At 34.1% G+C, this 6,676-nt stretch overlaps 1 long non-coding RNA gene across 2 annotated transcripts in view; it reads left to right on the forward strand.

Moving 5' to 3' along the window:
• The window catches only part of LOC141553899 (uncharacterized), a 109,116-nt gene extending 104,769 nt beyond the window's left edge, over positions 1–4,347 (forward strand). For both annotated transcript variants that reach the window (XR_012485712.1, XR_012485714.1), the window contains one exon: positions 3,287–4,347. This is a non-coding gene — a long non-coding RNA (uncharacterized LOC141553899). The remainder of the gene's footprint in view (positions 1–3,286) is intronic.
• Positions 4,348–6,676: the final 2,329 nt, after the last annotated feature.

Genomic DNA, 6,676 nt, shown 5'->3' on the forward strand with positions numbered 1-6,676 from the left:
TCTCTCTCTCTCTCTCTCTCTCTCTCTCTCTCTCTCTCTCTCTCTCTCTCTCTCTCTCTCTCTCTCATAATCAGTGTCCACACCAGGTTTCCTTTATACATTATGAATTGTTATCTGCCTCAATACTCAGAGCAATAGCAGTTTAAGCTAGGGGGAGGGACAATGGAGTATTCTCTATGCTCCTCACATTTCTCCTCCATTACTAAAAAGTTCATGATAACCTTTCCTTCTCTCTAGAGTTCCTAGGAAGCATCTCCACAACATCTTTCAAATCTGTTTGTCTTCTATATATACAAACTCCAGAATAGTAACATCAACTGAATTCTGGGCATTACCTAGATATCTTATCAGTACTTCAAACTGAACATATCAAAAATGTAAGTCTTCTCTACAAGCTCATTCCTCTTTTAAATCTCCTTGTCTCTGTTGCATGTACCATCATTTGTCTACTTAAACATATTTCCAAATTTTAACTGAAGATAGTGTTCTGGATTTCAAATTAGGAGAAATATGAATTCAAATCATATCTTAATTATATGAGCACAGGAAAACAAATTTTTCTGTATTAATTTCCTCTTCTGTAAAATTGAATAATAATCTCTGTGGTTGTTTTATCTCAGGATTCCTTTAAAGATCAAATGATGACGCCTAGAGTCCTATGGAAAATCAGTCATTATCAATGGCTTTGACTCTTCCCTTCTCTTTCCTCCAAATGTACATAGGATAGTTGGCTAAAATATAGTGACATTTTTAATGTCCTTATGTCTTAGTTGGAAGATACTTAAAAAAAAAAAAGTCATGCACACAACTTTAGATTAAAGGGATGAACTTCCTGAGCCTTATTTTTTTCATTGGTAAAATGGGGAAAATTATATTCATTCTATCTCCCACTCTTGGTTGCTATGAGGAAAGTGCTTAGAGAATGGTAAAATATCCTATAAAAGTGAATTATTATTGTCATGGTCAAGGTATTGCGGTCATTATTCATGGCTCTGGTCAGCCATGATTTTAAGCAGTTTTAATTAATTTAAATTCACAGATTTAAGCAGCTGATTGGGAGTTTTCATCCCAAGTGAGGACCAAGGCCAGGGGGAAAATGTCCTACTGTCCCTACAAAGCACATTTAAGAGGCACTAAATTATTTTCATGAAAGTCTTTTCACATTTTAGATCGACAGCAACTCTAAGGATTTCACCTTGGGGGGATTTTAGAAACACTTTTGCTAAAGCTAATTCAAAAAGCACATAGCTATTGCAGAAAAAGCAATAAAAACCTAAATGTGAAGAGAAAGATAAATAGATAGACAAGAAAACCCATCCATCTGTAAAGTTAATGCTGCATGGTCTAAATGGGAAGAAATGCTTGCTATAGAGCTCAACAAAGAGAGTTGTATATGAGTGTTTTAGAAACACTTCTTACCTAGCTCATGATGTTTTTTTTTGTGCTCAGAATTTGTTTTACAAGCTACAAAGTGCAATTGTTTCCCAGATGCTGAGATTTGTTTTAGTAACTGTTTTGTATATTATAGCTGCAATTTATGATAAACCCTATTGGATCATTCCTTAATTTTATTGACTGATGAGTGTCACCAATCCTGTTTTCCATTCTGCTAGCATTGGGTAGCTGCTCCTGGCAATTCCGAGTTAATGCAATAATGTTCAGAAAGGAAAAGGCCTATGCTAGACTTAAGGGGATCATTGTCTGCCATCAGATATGATCTGTTGCTTTTGCATGTGTTTGCTTTATGGAATTGTAGACTGATTGAGATGTCCGAATCCCATCCCTTTGCAAGCAAGCACAGTAAGTCATTTAGCAGTGGAAATACACATAAAAAAAGACATTCTTTAAGCACAATTGTTACTGTGGTGAGGTCAGTTATTCATATAGCATTTTTTTTTCAAATTATTAGGAGGTTGAGGAGGAAATGCATTTTATATAAGGCTTTTCTAATCCTCACAATGCTGGTTTCAGTTTTATTTAGTTTTGTTTTTTTTTTTTTTTTTTTTTAATTTTTTAGATGAGGTAGTTAATTTGGAGAAGTTAAGAATCAGGTTGAAACATTCTGCCTAAATTATATTTGAAGGATAATTACAACAATTAACATCCTAAAACTCTGCTAAGCACTTTACAATTATTATCTCATTACCTCATACCATGCATACCATGTAGAAGGAAGGAAGCTAGGAAACAAACTAGAATCTATTCATCATCTACTATATGCCAGATACTATGCTAAGCACTTTACAAATTTGATCAAAACAAACAACCTAGAAAGTAGATGTTATAATTATCTCCATTTTACACTTGGGGAAACTAAGAAAGACAGCAATTAAGTACCTTGCCCAGAGTTATTTTGCTAGTTTCTGAGACTGGATCTTTTAAATGAAGAAGCATTAGATTTACTCAGCTTCCCCCCAAAGGGAAGAAGTAGGAATAATAGGGAGAGGTTGCAGAGAGGCAAATTTAGACTTAATGTCTGGGGAAAAAAAACTTCCTAATAATTGGAGTTCTCTAGAAATGAGATAGATATTAATAATTCATATTTATTTAGGTTCGCAAAGCACTTTACATATGTCATCTCATTTGATTTTCACAGTAACCCTTTGAGGAAGGAGCTATTTTTATTATTATTACCATTTCATAAATGAGAAAACTATTTCTGAAATCAGATATATAATTTTCTGTCTAGTAAACATGAGAAAGAATTCAAACCTAGATTTTCTTAATTCCAAGGCTAGTGTTCTATGCTATGTCTGAAGACTTCAAATAGAGCCTGGAGGCACTCTGATAAACTATGTAGTAGTATGTCTTCTGTTGTAGACATGAATTAGACTAAATGGGGACCAAGTTTTCTCCCAAATGTTAAATGAGGTACTCTACTAAATGACTGTTATGTGCTGAGTGCTTTGATGAGATATAGCAAAGATATAATGATTACTAAGATAGGGTTTTGTTTAAGAGTTATTCTCTTCTCAATTTACATGAGAACAAAACAAAACAAACATTTCATTAAATTTCCTATCATGACCAATTTAAATCCCTAGATATAGAGAAGAACACTGAGCTCCTTAGCTCTTAGCTGGGCTGACCTTATTCAGGGAACAGATAAGACAGTTGATCCTGCCCCTACTTAATTTCCATACCCACTAGTGGTAATAGAGATTTATTTCTCTTAGGTCTTGAGATCATCTTCCAAGAATTTTCTTTTGAGGTTACATAAGACTAGGGTGTGGGTTAAACTATCACTAAGATTGACTTAAATTTGTTTATTTTTGTTTTCCTTTAGAAAGGAAGAAAGGTACCAGCTCAGGTTGTCCTGATCTATATCTAGTCATTGGACTCAGATGGCTCTGGAGGGGAAAGTGAGGCAGATGACTGCACAGCTCTCCCTCACTTAAATCCAATTCATCTGAATGTCATGATACCACCTATCTGATGTCCTGGTCCTCTTTGAGAACAAGAACAAACAAGGAGAAAATAAGGATTCACACCCAGCTATGCTATAAACACTGTGACTTTGGAGAAATCTTATTACCTCTTTGGGCCTCAGTTTCTTCAAATATAAAATGAGGAAGTTGGATTAACATGTCTCAAATCACATCTGTGATTCTGCAATGCCTCTCTTTCCTACCTCCTGCTTAGAGCTACCATTAAAAGGCCTTTGTCTTTCAGCTAAGGTGATCAAATAAGGGTGCCTCAAGTAACTGCAGGCTCAGGACAGTGCTCTCCACTTCTCTTGGAGCCTGCTTTAGGGTGTCATCTGAGGATGCAGGATGCTGCTCTCACCCCTGTGGTAGCAAGTGATCTTAGCCACTTGAAGAACTGAGTAAATGTGAAAAGTAATAGTGATATGAATAATTGTCAGATTGCTAAAAGCAAAAACAAAAACAAAAACAAAACATTGGATGATGGTGTTGTTACATATAGAGGGATCATAAAAACAAAGAAAAACTAGGCACAATTGGAGATGACCTTCAGATCAGGGTATAGTAGCTACATACCCTATTACAAATTTCTCTTCTACCTTCTTTCTGTACCAATCAATTTCCAAGAATTGGGACTACTTATGTATTATTCCTTATGCTCTCTGCTTTCACTGATGAAACAAAGTACATTTAAGGAAGAAAATTCCTAGATATTAGAAACCCATTCAATAGCTTTCCCTTTTGCCCCCATGTACCCTCTGTGTACCTGAAGAAAATCATACATCCATTCAACAATCCTTCATCCTTCTAATGCTTGGTACCCAAAAATCTACCAAGCCAGAGCCCATATTATTTCTGATCCCCTTATTATTTCTTCAGAAAGCCAAAGGAAAAAAGAAGCCCAAACATTCATGTAGTAACTCCCCTGCTCTATGGTATAAGAAAGAAAGAATTAGAAGATAATGAATGTAGTGATAAAAAGACTGGCTGAGAAATTTCCTTGTTTGTAAAATTAGCTGGAGAAGGAAATGGCAAACCACTTCAATATCTTTGTCAAGAATTGGACACAATTGAAACAAGTAAATAATGATAATAGGAAGAGAATAGAATGTATAATGATAGGAGACTGAATGGAAAGTAGAATTTAAAGTTTCTAGATCTTAGAGGTGATACAATTCTAAAAGACTGGGAGATCTAACATGTAGACATATCATCATGTGTCCAAAATGGAGTGGAGGAGATCATTGTTCCTAAGGACTTTAAATGCCAAAGAATGAGGTTGAAAGAATAGTTATAAGCCAACAATTAAACTAGTTAAATCACAGGGAAGTCAGTATAAGACAATGTAATTGTTGTTCTCTTGAACAGTCAGGTATTGAGTATAGCTAGAGAAGCTCAAGATGTCAGCTACCTATAGATGAGAGATGGTAAGAAGTTTATGAAGATTCATCAAGATGGATTTTCTTAGAAATTTAGAAATATGAATAGAAGAATTGAACGTCTTTAATGTATATTGGATTACTTTCTGTCTAGAGGGGATGGGAAGAAGAAAAGGACAAAAAAATTAGAACACAAGGTTTTGCAAGAGTGAATGTTGAAATTATGCATGTGTTTTGAAAATAAAAGTAAGAAAGAAAAAAAAAAGAAGTATCAATACTATTCAGGATATATGTACACATCTCTAGGCATACTGAAGCAAATTTAATGCAGAATCACAGACTTTAAGAGTTAGAAGGGACTTCAGAGAATGTATACAGTAACAGCAATATTCTTTTAAGAATAACTCTGGGGAACTAAGTCATTTTTATTATTATAGATATTCAAATTAATTATAAAGAATCTATAAAGGAAGATATCTGTATCTAGAGAAAAAAAAGTTGATAAATAAAAAATAGAAATATGTATAGAATTTTATATATACATATACATATATATATATGACTAGTTAGTCATTCAGAATTGTTTTTAAAGCAATATTGCTGTTACTATAAACAACATTCTCAGTTCTGCTTGTACAAAATATCTTAGTAGCAAGTAGGAGATAAAAATAAAAAGAGAAGCAATATTTTTTCTCTGGGATTGGTATGTAGATATAAAGATGAATGGCATGTGCCTACCCTACTGAGGTTTATAGAATTGGACCTGCTGACCTAGTTCCTGGGCTATTAATCTTTTACAATCAATTATATTCTCATTTTACAGAGGAGGAAACAGAAGTTCAGAGAAGCTAAAAGCATTTTCCAGTTTTATACAACTAATAAACAATAGAGCAAGTATTTACCCCCCCCCCCAAGGCTTTCTGTTGCCAAATCTTATGATCTTCCTAAGATGCCACAGAATTGACAACAAGGAATATTTCAATGTCCTTCATCATTTGAAATCACTTTAATAACTTTGAGAGTTCCAAAAAAGTCATGATTTAATGAATACTATAATTTCCTCCATTGATATAACACATTATTTCACAAAATCTCAAAGTTGAAAAGCAACTCTGAGGTCAATCCCTATCTAAACAAGAAGCCTTTTTTAAAAGTAATTATTTAGCTGTTACTTGTTTGGGAATGAGGGTGAAGGGATAATTTGTACAAATCAGTTCCTTTTTTCCATTTTTGGATAGCTCTCTGCTAGGAAGTTTAGGTGTTTGTTTTTTCCTCCTGTTCGCATCCTTAGTTCCTTAATGAGTTTCTGACATATCTAGGGATATAAGCCAAATACACAAGTACAAGAGGTACTTGTGCTTTAGATTAGAACAGCTGACATTCTGAAGACAGGACAAAGCACATTTAATATCTGATCTTCCCCTTGTTTCTTCTCATTATTGACCTTAAATATTTGAATCTAAGCTCCAAATTCATTCTAACAAAGAGCTTCACACAGAGAATCTGCAAAATGCTCCTACCTTCACCCTTTATTTTTTTTTTTAATTTTCCAAAAAGTTCTTTTTTTAAATTAAAAAACATTGATTCTTTTTTTTCCCCTCTTACCTTATCCCCAATTCAAAGAAAAACAAAAAAGAAAAAGAAAACCTTTTAAACAAATACATATAGTCAAACAAAAATCCCCACAATTGGGGCAGTTAGGTGGCATAATGAATAGAGCACCAGCCCTAAAGTCAGGAGGACCTGAGTTCAAATGTGGTTTCAAACACTTAGCACTTCCTAGCTATGTGATCCTGGGCAAGTCATTTAACCCCAATTGCCTCAGCCAAAAAAAAAAAAAAAAAAAATCCCCACAATATCCATGAAAAAAAT

This window comes from Sminthopsis crassicaudata, chromosome 1, assembly GCF_048593235.1.
Source record: "Sminthopsis crassicaudata isolate SCR6 chromosome 1, ASM4859323v1, whole genome shotgun sequence".
In the NCBI taxonomy this organism is placed as follows: Eukaryota; Metazoa; Chordata; class Mammalia; order Dasyuromorphia; family Dasyuridae; genus Sminthopsis; species Sminthopsis crassicaudata.